General features: G+C 36.6%; 1 pseudogene; it reads left to right on the forward strand.

Annotated features, from left to right (window-relative positions):
• Nucleotides 1-2,859: 2,859 nt before the first annotated feature.
• Nucleotides 2,860-4,316, forward strand: LOC105470994 (keratin, type II cytoskeletal 8 pseudogene; annotated as a pseudogene).
• The last annotated feature ends 12,193 nt before the right edge of the window (nt 4,317-16,509 follow it).

The following is a 16,509-nucleotide window of genomic DNA, read 5'->3' on the forward strand; positions in this document are numbered from 1 at the left end:
CTGTTAAAACAACAGTCATCCCAGGGTAACCTTGTACAAGCCCAAAACTTGAGTGATATTAGAAGCTTCACACTGCAGGGAAAACAGCCTTCACTAAAATAGTCCAGCCAGGTCACTAAACAAATAAATAAGCAAACAGTAATAACATCAAGCTCCAGAGGAGTGGGGTCGCTCTCTAGAGTTGCCATAATATATTCCCTAAAATCTCCCAATTTTTAACAACAACAAAGTAAGGTGTACAAAGAAACAGGGGTATTTGACCTATGCGTGGAAAAAAAAAAAAGTAGTGTCATGCATGTCCGTGTGAAGAGACCATCAAACAGGCTTTGTGTGAGCAATAAAGCTTTTGAATCACCTGGGTGCAGGGGGGCTGAGTCAGGGAAGGGAGATAAGGGTGGGGCCGTTTTATAGGATTTGGGTAGGTAAAGGAAATTACAGTCAAAGGGGGGTTCTCTGGCAGGAGTGGGGGTCACAAGGTGCTCAGTGGGGGAGCTTTTTGAGCCAAGATGAGCCAGGAAAAGGAGTTTCACAAGGTAATGTCATCATTTAAGGCAAGGACCGGCCATTTTCACTTCTTTTGTGATGGAATGTTATCAGTTAAGGCAGGGGAGGGTATTTTTGCTTCTTTTGTGATTCTTCAGTTACTTTAGGCCATCTGGGCGTATACGTGCAAGTCACAGGGAATGCCATGGCTTGGCTTGGGCTCAGAGGCCTGACAAGTAGAAAACAAAAACTGACTGTGAAGAGGCCCAGGTGTACAATTCAACAGAGGAAACTTCAAAGCAGCTATCTATCATAAATATATTCAAAGAACTAAAGAAAACTGTTCTTAAGAATTAAGGAAAGCCATGATTACAGTGTTTCATTGAATAGGAAACGTTAGTGAAATAACTGAAATTGTTTAAAAATAAATAAATTTTAGAGTTAAAAAGTGATACAAGTAAAATTTTAAAATTTGCTAGAGGAGCTAAAGTAGATTTGAAATGGCAGAAAAAGGAATCAGTGGATTTAAAGAGAGATCTTTAGGCATTATACAATTAGAAATACATAACTAAAATAAAACTAAAAATAAATTGACAGAGCTCAGAGAAATTCGGGATTCCATGTAGTTTACCAAGAATAAGAGTAGCAGGAGAGGAGAGAGACAAAAAAAGCTGAAAAAAATATTCGAGAAATAATGGCTGAGAGCTTCCCAAACTAGACGATAAAAACAACCAACCAATAAAAGAAGTGAGAGAAATGCCAAGTAGGTTAGCAACAAAGGGATCTGTATCAGAGCCATCATGGCATCAATGACACAGACAAAGGGAAAATCTTGAAAGCATTAAAAGTAAGCGACTACTCATAAAAGGAATCCCAATGAGAATAACAGCTGATTTCTCATAAGAAACAATATTCAAACTACTGAAAGAAAAGAAAAGCAACTGTCAATCAAAAATGTTATATCCAATAAAACTACCTTGCAAAAATGAAGAAAAAAAATGCATTATTCCAGTCTACTCATGAGTAAAGCATCAGAAAAACTCCAATAGTGGCATGATATGGCAAACCTAATCAGTATACCTGAAAACCATCAAGGTCATTAAAAACAAGGAAGTTCTAAAATACTGTCATTGCTAGGGGAAAATGTAAGGAAACACAAAAATTATGTAATATGATAGCTTAGGTGCGACACTGGGACAGAAAAAGAATGTTAGGTAAAAACAAAGGAAATCTGAATAAACTATGGACTTTAGTTAATAATACTATATTATTATTGATTACTTAATTGTGACAAATATACCATACTAATATAAGATATTAACAAAAAGTTGAAAAATATAAAGATAAAATGAAGCTATTCCCAGGTAAACAAAACTGATAGAATTCACTGCTAACTGACTCATCTTTTAAAAAATGTTAAAGGAAGTACTTCTGGATGACATCAAGTAATCTCAGGAAGTAATTCAAATCTACATTGAAACACATGTATACGCATACACACAGGAGGTACAGCTAAGGCAGTCCTTAGAGGGAAAAGAAAAGCTCTAAATGCTTGTGTTTAAAAAGAAGACAAAACTTCAATCAATAATCTAACTTTCCACCATAAGCTATTGGGGAAAAAAGAGCAAACTAAACCTAAAGCAAGCAGAAAAAGCAAATAATAAAGATCTCAGTAAAAATTAATGAAATAGAGAATTATTTTTATTCATTTTTTACCTGTTTAACTTTTATAAACAGTAAATAAATCATCGAAATTGAAAGTTGATTCTTTGAAAATAGAAAAGAAAATGGGCCAACCTTTAGCTATTTAGCTAGACTGTCCAAGAAAAAGAATAACTCAAATTACAAAAATCTGAAAAAGAAGGAACATTAATACTGAGCTTGCAGAGATAAAAATAATTGTAAGAAAATGCCATGAAAAACTATACCATAAAATTAGAAAAATCAGCTTAAAATAACAAATTTTGAGAGAGATACAAATGATCAAAACTGGATTCAAGATGTAATAAAAATATTAATAGACCTATACAAGGAAAGAGATGGAAAAGTAGTTTTAAAAACTTTTCACAAAGATTACAAACCAAGATAGTTTTACTGGTGAATTCTTCCAAACATTTAAAGAAGAGTTAATAATGATACTTCACCTATTCTTCCAAAAAACAGAATACCCTGATGAGAAACAGAATTTTCTCATCCAACTCGTTTGATTATCTTAATATCAAACAAGACAAATTATAAGAGAAGCAAACTGGAGACCAAAATTTTAATAAATAAAGAGAAAAAAAGTCCTCAACAAATTACTAGAAAATCAAACCCAGACCAAGAATCAACTTCTCTGCTCCTTCTGGAATTTCCACCTGGTTCAGCCCACCTGCCTCCACCATGTCCATCCAGGTGACCCAGAAGTCCTACAAGGTGTCCACCTCTGGCCCTCCGGCCTTCAACAGCCACTCCTACATGAGTGGGCCCGGTGCCCACATCAGCTCCTTGAGCTTCTCCCCAGTGGGCAGCAGAAGCTTCTAGGGTGGCCTGGGCGGAAGCTATGCTGGGGCCAGGGGCCTGGGAGGCATCACCACCATCATGCTCAACCAGAGCCAGCTGAGTCCCCTTAACCTGGAGGTGGACCCCAACATCCAGGTCATGCACACCCAGGAGAAGGAGCAGATCAAGACCCTCAACAAGTTTGCCTCCTACGTCAACAAGGTACGATTCCTACAGCAGAAGAACAAGATGCTGGAGACCAAGTGGAGCCTTCTGCAGCAGCAGAAGATGGCTGGGAGCAACATGGACAACATGTTGGAGAGCTACATCAACAACCTCAGGCCGCAGCTGGAGACTCTGGGCTGGGAGAAGCTGAAGCTGGAGGCAGAGCTTGGCAACATGCAGAGGCTGGTGGAGGACTTCAAGAACAAGTATGAGGATGAGATCAATAAGCATACAAGATGGAGAATAAATTTGTCCTCATCAAGAAGGATGCGGATGAAGCTTACATGAACAAGGTAGAGCTGGAGTCTCACATGGAAGGGCTGACTGAGGAGATCAACTTCCTCAGGCAGCTGTATGAAGAGGAGATCTGGGAGCTGCAGTCCCAGATCTCAGACACGTATGTGGTGCTGTCCATGGACAACTGCCGCTCCCTGGACACGACGGACAGTATCATCACTGAGGTCAAGGCGCAGTACGAGGAGATCGCCAACCGCAGACAGGCAGAGGCTCAGAGTATGCACCAAATCAGGTATGAGGAGCTGCCGTCACTGGCTGGGAAGCACCGTGATGACCTGTCACATACAAAGACTGGGATCTCTAAGACGAACCAGAACATCAGCCAGCTCCAGGCTGAGATTGAGGACCTCAAAGGCCAGAAGGTTTCCCTGGAGGCTGCCATCGCAGATGCCGAGCAGAGTGGAGAGCTGGCAGTTAAGTATGTCAACACCAAGCTGTGGGAGCTGGAGGCAGCCCTGCAGCGGGCCACGCAGGACATGGAGCAGCAGCTGCAGGAGTACCAGGAGATGATGAATGTCAAGCTGGCCCTGGACATTGAGATCACTACCTACAGGAAGCTGCTGGAGGGCAAGGAGAGGTGGCTGGAGTCTGGGATGCAGAACATGAGTAACCATACTAAGACCATCAGAGGCTATGCAGGTGACCTGAGCTCCTCCTATGGGGGCTTCACAAGACCCAGCCTCAGCTACGGTGTGGGCTGCAGCTTTGACTCTGGTGCAGGCTTCAGCTCCTTCAGTCGCACCAGCTCTACCAGGGCCGTGGTTGTGAAGAAGATCGAGAGCTGTGATGGGAAGCTGGTGTCCAAGTCCCCCGACGTTTTGCCCAAGTGAACGGCTGCAGCAGCCACTCGCAGCCTGACCCTCCTGAGGCTGCCCCAGAGCCCAGGAGGGAGGCCGCTGTGCAGGGGAGTACAGGGAACAGGAGACTCACCTAAGGCTCAGCCCTAGCTCTCAGCCCCCACCCTTGCCCATGCCTCCAGCTGCAAAACAATTCAATTGCTTTTGTTGTTTTTTGTTGTTGTTGTTGTTGTTGTTTTTGATCCAAAATAAAACCTCAGCTAGCTCTGAAAAAAGAAAAAAAAAAACGAAAACCAAACCCATACAAAGGATTATACACCATGACCAACTGGGATTTATCCCAGGTGTGCAATTTTTAAATACTCTAAAATCAATTAATTTATTAATCAATTAATTTGTATCAGCTGATACACTATGTCAGTAGAATAAAATACAAAAACTTCCCAATACATTCAGAAAATGAATTTTATAAAATTAAATCCTCATTTACAAAACGCTTGACAAGCAAGCATCTGTGAAAAATCTACATGGTCAACACACTTAGGAATTAATTTAACAAAAGACATACAAAGCTTATATTCTGCAAACTATAAAGCATTGTTAAGGAAATTAAAGAAGACCTAAATAAGTGAAAAGGCATACCATTTTTATAGATCAGAAGATTTAGTATTGTCAGGATGGTGATACTTCCCAAGTTTATAGATTCAACAAAATTCTATCAAAATCTAAGCTTTTTTTTTGTGCACATTGCAAATTGATCCTAAAATTCATATTGATATCATTTGTCTCTGTGTCCCCACTCAAATCTCATCTGGAATTGTCATCTCCAGGTGTTGAGGGAGGGAGCTGGTGGGAGGTGATTTGATGATGGGGCAGTTTCCCCCATACTGTTCTTGTGATAGTGAGTTCTCATGAGATCTGATTGTTAAGTGTCTGGCACTTCCCCCCTCTCTCTTTCTCCTACCGCCATATAAGATGTGCCTTGCTTCCCCTTCACCTTCCACCATGATTATCAGTTTCCTGAGGCTTCCCCAGCCATGCAGAATGGTGAGTTAATTACAACTCTTCCCTTTACAAATTACCCAGTCTCAGGTATTCTTTATAGCAGTGTGAAAATGAACTAATACAATATGGAACTGCAAGGGACCTAGAATCACTAAAATATACTTTTTAAAAAAGACAACATTTGGATCACACTCCTTATTTCAAAATGTACTACAAAGCTACAGTAATAAAGACTGTTTGATACTAGCAGAAGGACAGACATAAAGAGTAATGGAATAGAGATCAGAAATAAATTTTCAAGTAACTATTAATTTTCGACAAGGCAGAGACAGTTCAGTGAGAGAAAGAATAGTCTTCTCAACAAACTGTGGTGAAAGAGCTAGATATCCATATGCAAAACCAGGAATATATACTCTTTCCTCACATTGTACATAAAAAATAACCCCAAATGAATCACACACTTAAAAGTAAGTGCTGAAAATATAAAAATTGTAGAAGAAAACATAGAAGTAAGTCTTCATAATCTTGAGTTATGTGGTTTTCTTCAATATGACACTTCATATTTGCTAAGATGTTTATACCAAAAAAAGAAGAGAGAGGGGAAAAAAAAAGGATGTGGAGAACTTGGAATCCTCTTCTACTACTGATGGCAATTTAAACTGTGCAGACATGTTAGAAAACAGTCTGACCATTGCTCAAAAGTTTAAGCACACTGTTAGCATATGACCAACAATTTCACTCCTATGTATATACTTAAGAGAAATGAAACATACCTCTACACAAAAACTTGTTTGTGAATAATGTATTTGTCTACAACTGCTGTAACAAATACCACAGACTAAGTAGCCTAAACAATAGAAATTTATTTTCTCACATTTCAGGAGGCTGGGAGCCGGAAATCAAGGTGTCAGACAGGTTGTTTGTTCTGAAGTCTCTCTCCTTGGCTTGTAGATAGTGTTCTTTTTCTGGTGTCTTCACATGGTATTATTAATCTTTCTATGTGGTCTGTGTCCTAACCTCCTCTTATAAGGATACCAGCCATATTTGATTAGTACCCACCCTGAGCACTCCATTTTAACTTGCCTCTTTAATGGTCCTATCTACAAATAGAAAAACATTCTAAGGAACATGAGTTAGGGCTTCAACATATGAGCATTGGAGGGACACAATTCAGTCTATAACAAATATTCGCAGTGGCGTCATTTATGATAGTCAAAAAAGTGGAAACAATCCAAAACCCCATCAGCTAATGAATGGATAAATAAATGTATTCTACCCATATAATAAGTATTATTTGGCAATAAAAAGTAATGAAGTACTGACATGATACAATATGAATAGATCTTGAAAACATGCTAACTGAAAACAGTAATCACAAAGGGTCTTGTATTATATGATTCCATTTTTATTACATGTCAAAATATGAAAATCTATAGAGACAGATAGTAGGTTAGTAATTATCTATGGCTGAGGGCCAATTTATGGGAAATGAGGTGTGACTAATGGTTATGAGGTTTCTTTATGGGGCAATGAAAATATTCAAAAATTGACTGTGGTTGAAAACTGTGACTATACTAAAAACCATTGACTTATACACCTTAAATTGGTAAGTAATATGATATATAAATTATGTTTCAATAAAGCTATTACATATTGAAAGAAAAAAATAGTGCATATAATGGCATACAGGGGAACAAAGGAAATATAAATAAAAAACAGTGATGACAGAGACATAGCCAATGGTACCTCCAAATCGATTTCTAGCAGAAAAAAAAAAGAAATATATGTGATCAAAGGTATATTTTAAAAGCAAAGACACAGAATTTTTTAAAACATATGAAAACAATAAAGGCAAGTTTGTGTGAAGCCATTCGATTCAACATAAAATGCAACAGGAAGAAAATCACAAAAAGACCTATCATAATGAAACTTCAGCTACCAAAGACAAACATAAAATTTTGAAAGAAGTGAAAAGAAAAATCATAGATTATTTTGAAACCTCGACTGATAGTTTTTAATTGTTGAGAAAACCTAGACTAAAAGAGCAAGAATAACTTTCCCAGCATCTCACAGTCATTAATTTTTTCAAGCAGGATACAGAATTATCCAATTATCTTTTCACCATAATATATTGCCTAAACACTTATTTTTGAAGAAGAAAATGTGAAATGAAACTCAAAATGCATGACTGATTTATTCACAGCCTGAGAGTGTTCAGGAGGCCTGATTACAATGGTAGTAATTTTTATAGTTTTGCCATGTGAAATGGGGTATCTTTAAAGTGTGGGTTCAGTTGTACTTTTCTAAAACTTCCAGAAAAACATAAAATATGGAAGGTTTATGGTGGCATCAGGGATTTTCTGGAAAGAAACATTGATCTGGCTTATCTCTAATTCAATTTCTGCTGACTATAGCAAGGAAGGAAAATTCATCGGCATATCTTTCTCATGGAGTATGGTAGAAATTAACTATGAGGCCCAAATAGTTATAATTATTATTTATAAAACTCTCATCTACTTACCATATTCTGCTTGTGTGAGGTTCCTTCAACATATTCCAAACCTAAGAAATGTTGAACACAATCATGCATTAAGACTCAGTGTCAAAGGCAGATCAATTTTTCTTTTATATCACTTTCTGATGAATTTTTGAATGTGGAATAGATAGTTGTCTAATAGAAGTGCTTTTTTCAGACTAATATACATGAATGCTTCTGGTCTAGTGCTCCCCAATTTATCAAATTTTCATCTCTATTCTTTCACAATCATTACAGAAACCATAATTAAAGGAACAACAGATGGTTAATAGAAGCTGCTGTTTCTATGAGGATACTAAGCCAGAGGCCTTATTTGACAATTATTATAAAAGTAGATACAAAAGGCTAGTCTAGATAATTTCCCAAGTTGAAAAAGAAACCAAAAAGAGATGAAAGAATGTACAAATTACCTCTCATAAAATTCTCTAGAATTTTCACCTAGTATTTATTCTACTTGGCTTGACTCCTACTGTGAGAAAACTGCGTCTTCTTTATGGTTTCAAATTATTTGGAACATCAATTGCTGATAATAATAGCAGGGATGGCTATTATGTATGTGTTAAGGTTGATTAGGGTCTCACTAGTTATTTCTCTTTCTTAATGATAAAGCCTTTTAAAATATCATTTTAAAAAAGAATAGATTTTGACAATATCAAGGAGGTGAAAAAATCAATTTATTTTAAATCCGTTGATAACTAATTTTAAATCACATACAATTCAGTTACAATAAATTTCTTTGCATATATATCTTAGTCTTCTACAATTTGATAAGAGCAGTTTGTTAACTATATTTCTACTTCGGAAAACTAAAAAATGTTAGACTTTACTTGATTTAAAATTGCCAAATGAGAAAAATGAACTTCACAAAATATGAAAGAATGTGTAGGCTGCAACTAAGGGCAGTAACGGTCAGTGATTACATTCTGAAGACAAAAATACAATTAGAATAAGAAAGACATTTCAACCGTTTTTACATCAAAGTCACTTCAATATTTATTTAAGTTTCCCCAATTTTGTGGAATAATAAGACTTCTTTTTTAACAGAGAGAAATATTTCTTTAGATAATCAAGGGGATACATGTTAATGTTTTGCACTAGTGCTGCTTCCTAATGAACTGCTTAATTTCCTTGGGGGATGAGCACCTTCTCGTTTCTTACATAGAGGAAAAATGGAGGATTAAGGTGAGAGGGAGAAATTAAACTCCTAATTCGGTTCTGTTAATTTATTTCAGTTCCTCAAGCTCCTGCCTACTTTTCACTAAAGTTGTTCATTCTTGCTAGAATGCTCTTTTCTTTGGCTTATACCTGGCCAAGTTCTCAGACCAGAGAACTTAAATATCATTTCATAGATGTCTTTTCTAAATCTGGCCATAATCCTCACTCCAACTCTAGCCATAGTATAGTTAACATGTACTCCCTTAATGCCATTTATAATATTTTATGAGTTTACATTAGCATATGTGATTATTATTTTGATGTGTGCCTTCTAACACTTAAATGCCAGCTTTATTCACTGGTGTGATCCCACAATGTAACACAGTGCTTTGCTAGGCAATAAACAAACACTTTTTATTTCTTTTCTCCAATATTTTTGGACCCCTACTATGAGCAAAGCCTGTAGCTGTGTTGTGCTGTGAAGGCTATAGAGGTGTATAATGCCACATTTTTGCCTTTAAGAACTGTATAATTAAAAATGTGAAATTATATAAGTTATCATAACCAAAAGCAAAAATTGAAGTCACAGGAGAAAGAGAGATCAAAAATTTCAACTGAAACAAAGGTCACAGCTATCGAAATAACTTTCCTTGAGGGAATTTAAGGACACTAATTAGCCAACTGCTCTTTGTTCTTAGGATGAGGAGGTAGCTCCTTTCGTAAAAAGGCAAATAGTGAGTCAGGAGACACAGCTCTGTATCTGAACAACTACCTTCCCTCCCACAAGCTTCCTACATATCCAAACTTTTTTTTTTTCTTATCTTCTTACATTAGTCCCCCAATACCACTCCTTTTTTGCAGAGCTAAAGTTCAGGACTGTTTAGCAGATAATGTAGAAGGGTCATAGAGAAAGCTATAAGGCAATCTGGAGATTCCAATCACAATGAATTCCAGCCTTCACGATGACACGGGAATCGGAGGACAGTGCTGGCATCTATTGTCAAAATCGGTTTCCTTTGTGATTAGAAAGTGTTTAAGTACCAAACTAAATTCTACATTTCAAACTTCTAAATACATGCCTGTCACTATTTATTTCAACTTCTTTATCTCTTTGCAAAACATTTGTAACATTTAAGCAATAAGACTGCTGAATACTGCCATACAAAGATGTTTAAATGGCTTCTGCTAAAGAACTGTAATCGGTGAAGGACAGACAGACATATGGACAACTAAATACAATTTATGTCTAATAATATCACGCTAATTTTCAAAATCCAAGTCCTTTATATATTTGTGTAGATTTACACCTAAGTATTTCATTATTTGAGCTATTATAAATGGTTATTTCAGTTTCCATGCATTCATTGCAAGCATATAGAAATACAATTGATTTTGAACATTGTTCTTGTGTAGTGCAACCTTGCTGAGTTCAATTATTAGTTTTAGAAGGGTTTTTTGAGATTATTTGAGATTTTCTATGACTTTCATGTCATCTGCAAATATAAAATGTTTTATTTTTTCCTTTCTGATCTATATTCTTTTTTTTTCCTTTACTTGTTTTATTGCTCCATCTAGGACTTCCAGAATGATGTCGAACAGCAGTGATTAAAGTGGACATTCTTTCTTTGTTTCCAATCTTTGGAGGGAAATATTCAGTCTTTCACCCTTAGAATATTAGCTATAGGTAATCTGTGCATGTTCTTTATCAAGTTGAGGAAGCTCCCGTCTGTTCCTGCTATTCGGAGACATGTATTAAGTCTCACTTGGTAATGGTGTATAATTCTTTTGTATATATTGCTAAAATATATTTCTTAATATTTTCTTAAGAATTTTTGTATTTATAAGAAGCATTGTATTTTGTTGTTTTGTTTGTATTTTCTCTGCCTGGTTTTGGTGTCAGTACAATAAATTAATAATAAATCATAAAATGATTTGGGAAGTCTTCCCTTCTCTTCTGTTTCCTGGAAGAGATTGTGTAGTGCTGATATTAATTCTTTAAATACTTGATAGAAGTCTCCAGTGAAACAATCTAGACTTAGAGATTTCTTTTTTATGAGAGTTTACATTGCAAATTCAATTTTCTTAATATTTTAGGGCTATTCAACTTACCTATTTTACATAAGTGGTGGTAGTATGTGCTTTTGAGGATTAGGTCCAATTTATCTAAGTTGTCAAACTTGTGTGTATGGAATTAGTTGTAATAGTGCCTTATAACCCTTATCATGACTGCAGTATCTGTAATGGTATCTTCCAGATCATTCCTGATATTAGTAATTTGTGTCTTTTTCTTTTTTTTCAGTCCGTTTCAATTTTTTTGGTCTTTTAAATAGATTCAGTTTTTTGTTTCACTGATTTCTGATCTTACCTTTTTAGTTTACTTGTTTCAGCATTCTTTGGTTTTATTTTGCTCGTCTTTTAGTTTACTGAGGTGGGAGCTTAAATTATTGATTTGAGATATTGATTCTCTTCTCATGTGAGCATTTAGTGCTATGAATTTTCTTGTGAGCTGTGGTCCACATATTTTAATAAGTTTGTAGTTTTATTCACTTCAATGTAGTATGCGATTTTCCCTGAAACTTTCTCTTTGATTCATGAATTACTTAATTATGTTATTATTAAGTGTGTCATTTGCTTTCCAAGCATTTGGAGATTTCCCTCATATACTTCTGTTACTGAGTTCCAGATTCCATTGTTCTCAGAAATTTTAATTCTTTTAAATATGTTGAGGGGTTTTTTAAACAGTCCAACAGATGGTGTGTCATGCTACATGTACACTGTACACACTAATGAAAAGTGTACTATGCTGATTTCAAATGAAATGTTCTATATATGTAAATCAGATCTTATTGATTAATGATGATGTTGAGTTCTTCTACATTCTTGCTAAACTCATGTCTAGTTTTTCTAGTAATTGTTGAGACATGGATGTTGAAGTCTCCTATGATTGTTTATTTGCCTTTTTGTTTTCTTCATTCTATCATTTTTATGCAAATAATTGTGGCCCTTTTTTGGTATATATTCATTTAGGATTTCTGTGACCTGTTTGGGGATTGATGTTTCTCATGTAATGCTTGCTCTGCCTTTATTAATATTGTTTGCATTGATTTTACTTTATCTGATAGTATGATGGTCACTCTTGCTTTCTCTGGCTTAATGATTAAATGGTGCCCCTTTGTACATACTTTTACTTTAAAGTTATCTATATTGTTTTATTTTAAGTGAGTTCCTTTTAGTCATTTTGTTAGAGCATGTTTATCATGTTTTTAAAATCCATTCTTCCAATCTTCTTCTGAGTAGTATATTAGATCATTTCATGTAATTGGAAGAGAGAACACATCCTAATTCACTCTTTGAAGCCAGCACCATCCTTGTACCAAAACTATACCGAGACATTAGAAGAAAGGAAACTAGGGCCGGGCGCGGTGGCTCACGCCTGTAATCCCAGCACTTTGGGAGGCCGAGGCGGGCAGATCACGAGGTCAGGAGATCGAGACCATCTGGCTAACACGGTGAAATCCCGTCTCTACTAAAAACACAAAAAATTAGCCAGGCGTGGTGGCGGGCACCTGTAGTCCTAGCTATTTGGGGGAGGCTGAGGCAGGAGAATGGCTTGAATCCAGGAGGCAGAGCTTGCAGTGAGCCGAGATCATGCCACTGTACTCCAGCCTGGGCAACAGAGTGAGACTCCAGCTCAAAAAAAAAAAAAAAAAAGAAAGAAAGAAAGAAGGAAACTATAGACCAGTGTCTTTCATGAAGATAAATTCAAAATTCCTCACAAAAACATGAGTAATTTAAATCCAACAGTGTGTTAAAAAGAATTATATATTATGCCCAGTAGATTTAGTCTAGGTATGCTAGCCTAGTTCAACATTTAAAAATCAATGTAATCCACCTTTAACAGGCTGAAGAATAAAAATTGTATTATCGCGAAAAAGCATTTCACAAAATCCAATACCAGGATAAAAACTCTCAGTAATCTAGGAATATAGAAAAACTCCCACAACTTGGTGAAGAATATCTACAAAATAATTATAGCTGTTATCATACTAAATGGTGGAAGATTTGATTCTTTCCTCCTGGATTAAGAACAAGCAGATATCCCCTCTCATCCACCTATTAGGGTTGGAAGGTCTGGGTCACCACATGATAGCAGGAGGTGACACCAGGGGGTGGATATCCCAGTTACCACATAATGGCTGAGAAAGTCCTAACTCTCCACTAGAACTCCTTTGGCATTAACCCACTGGGGAAAGGAAAGGAAAATTCAATACTTGTCACCACCCAGTGGGGACAGACATCTCCTCTGACATGGCAGTGCTGTGGGAGGAAAAATGAAGAGGGTGGGAGAGTCAGGAGCATGCTTACTATTGCCCACCAAGAATGAACGTTTTAGCTCCCCACTCATCCCTACTTTGACATCACCCTGGCGGGAATGGGAGTGGGTGGTGAGGTGCCTTTTTATATAGCCTCATAATGCAGAATTCTAGGATTCCCATGAGGAATTTTCAGGACCTTTTGGACTGAGTGCAGAAGAAAAAAAAATACATTGTATCTGAAATCCAGTGAAAATGACCATGTTATATTTGGTTTGAATTTTAAATCTTTCAAGGTTTATTGATGGAAAGAATAGGTTTTTCTCTCTTCTGAAACAAAATGAAAGGAGACTCAAAGTAGTTAGAGGTTGTTTCAAGATGGGGAGAGGGTTAGCTTTCCACTGCTTAGTTGGACACTTGCTTGGGCAAGAGACACATAAATCTACTGCTGGGTCTATCGGAGGTGATAAGAAGAGAATTAGAGTAAACTGACACAAGCAGTGGGCAATTTGGGAAGAATATGAGAGTCTGCCATGGGTCAAGTGGTAGCAAAGCGTGAGGCACCTGGCCCCATTTAGGTTTCCAAACCTAGGATCAGGGAAAGATGGAGTGGGGAAATCACTTATAGTGTTAGTAACTTAAGCACACATTCCATGAGAGAAGCAGGCCTTACAGGTCTGCCATTTAGAGGACAACAAAGGTCAGTCAGTGTTGCAAAAACAACAGAGGTGGCCTACAAAAGCATTAAAACCTTACCTAGTAAAGGAAGGAGAAATTTCACTTATACCTCCCCTCTGCCCAGGTGCAGAAGAGCTGGATTGCAAAAGGTGGATGGATTTCCAAGCCTCTGTCACTCCATAGTAAGCCTCTCATCTCAGGTTTGCATTGGTGGCAGTGTCAGTAGAAGTGGGCATGGGGGATGGGGAAGCAATGTAGAGTATGCTGAGGAATTGAGTTTTGAATTGAGTTTGATTTGAAGCTTTCAAGTTTACCAAATTTTAATAATTGCTAGTGAACAAGTTAGATTGTTAAGCTTTAACATGGTCCGAATTTTAATAACTGTGAGTAAATGGAAAGCTGTGAAAATCACATGATTTATTAATGGACAGTAACATATATTCTACAAAGCAGTGATTGGAAAAAAAAAAAAAGCCATTGCATTTTTAAACCCCACCATGTTGAGCCTTCTTGACAAACTGGTTACTGAATAAAAGGTACTTAAGACATTGACAGCTTTTCTTATTCATCATTGAGTTTGTGACTGCATTACTGTGTTGGCTGTGATAAAAGGGATGTATGAATATATCTAATGTCATTTATTAATAAAGAAGAAGTTATTTTTCACGTTCAAGTGAGGGCCATTGAACATAATACTTCTACTTTCTATCCATCTCCCTATTTACAAAGCAGACTAGAATATGTTTTGCAGCCTTGACTGCCATTTTCCTTGGCATTTCACTTACCTGCTTTCCTCACCCATTAGCCTGCCTTTGAGAGAGTGTAGGCACTGTGTAGTAGATCAACTTAATAGCTAGGCCATCTGGTGTAGCTTGACAGACAGATTGTCTGCTTACTTAGACCCTCCACACAAGTAAAAAACCCATAAGAACTTGGCCTTTCCTAAATGGAGCTGACCTGATAAAAACCTTTCCACAGAAGGCAACATCATCTCCTTCCCAGGAACAAAACAGCAACTGTGTAATGTCAGAGAGGAAAACTGAAGAAATTAAAATGGACATAACTTGGTTGTCATTTGATTTTGTTAAAAAAGCAAAACATATTTAATGATAATTTTTACATTTTGAAATCATCTTAGTTATACATTCTACAAAAATAAAAATAGTATAAAGAATACCTGCCTTCCTTTTGCTCATATTTACCTATTATTAATATTTTACCCCATATCCTGTATATGTGTTTACTTCATTAATTTTCTGAAATATTTGAACTAGTTGAACAAAATATACATTGTATATATAATGACTCTTTACCCTTAATATTTAAATGAGTATTTCCTAAGAATAGGAATGTTTTCTTACATACCATCAGTACAATTGACACATTCATAAATTTACATTGATACAGTACATTTGTCTATATAATGATTTATATTCTCATTTTGTAGTTTGTCTATTCATGTCTTTTATAGGGTTTTCCAAAGAACAAAGTCCTTTGATGTTTAAGCTTCAGTGAAGAGTAGACCACTTGAACAAGCATATATAAGAAATTCTACAGAATTAACTTTTTCTTAACCACCCAGTGCACCAAAAGAAATTGGCAGTAACAAAGATGCCCTGTCATTTACTAATTACGCCTTTCCATGAAACTGATCGTTATTTAGGAAGTAAAATATCAAACAAAATACCAGAAAAAATATGACTTCAGGAAACTTTTCTTGGTTTAATCTACCTTCTGAGAGATGTCTACATTAAAAGAGTAATTATGAAAATTTCTGGGTGTAATTGTTCACACAACAAAGGGTCCACTTGGAATCTAAATGTCAGTTCATTACCTGGCACCAAACTTTATTTCTGGTCTGTGAATTCAAGAGCCTCAAAACTCAATTCAACCAGATTTTTTTAAATCAGTTGATCTAATAATGTATTTTATGACATTTTTTAAAGAGCATACACCACAGAACCTTATATATACCTAAACCTTATATTAGGATATGTTACCCATGGATGATAGGATAGTAGCTACATCTTAAAGGTGCAGAGGTGGAAGGCAACAAAAAGAGTCACATGTTCTGCTTCTATGTGTCTGTGCCCCTTTCAATATGGCTTACAGCTCTTCCTATTAAGGGGTGAAGACTATTGTTCATTCTTTGACTTGGTTGACGATGTGAGTTGCTTTGGGCTATGGAACATCAGGAAACATGCCTCAAACAAAAACTTGATGAGTGCTTTTACCTTGGACTTGCTCTCATTTTCTTTTCTTTGAAACCTTGAAAACACCATGTATTAGCTTCCTGGGGCTGCCATAACTAAGTGCTATGGACAGAGTTGATGAAAACAACCCACACTTTTCTATTCTCTCACACTCCCGGGGGCTGAACATCTAAAATCACCGTATCAGCAGAGTGAGTTCCTTCTTAGGTGTTATGAAGGGAAATCAGTTCTGTGCTTTGTCCTAGCTTCTGGTGGCTCCTAGCAATGCTTGGTTTTCTTTGCCTTGTAGCTTCATCACTCCAATCTCCACCTCCACCTTCTCATTC

Source organism: Macaca nemestrina, chromosome 2, assembly GCF_043159975.1.
Source record: "Macaca nemestrina isolate mMacNem1 chromosome 2, mMacNem.hap1, whole genome shotgun sequence".
In the NCBI taxonomy this organism is placed as follows: domain Eukaryota; kingdom Metazoa; phylum Chordata; class Mammalia; order Primates; family Cercopithecidae; genus Macaca; species Macaca nemestrina.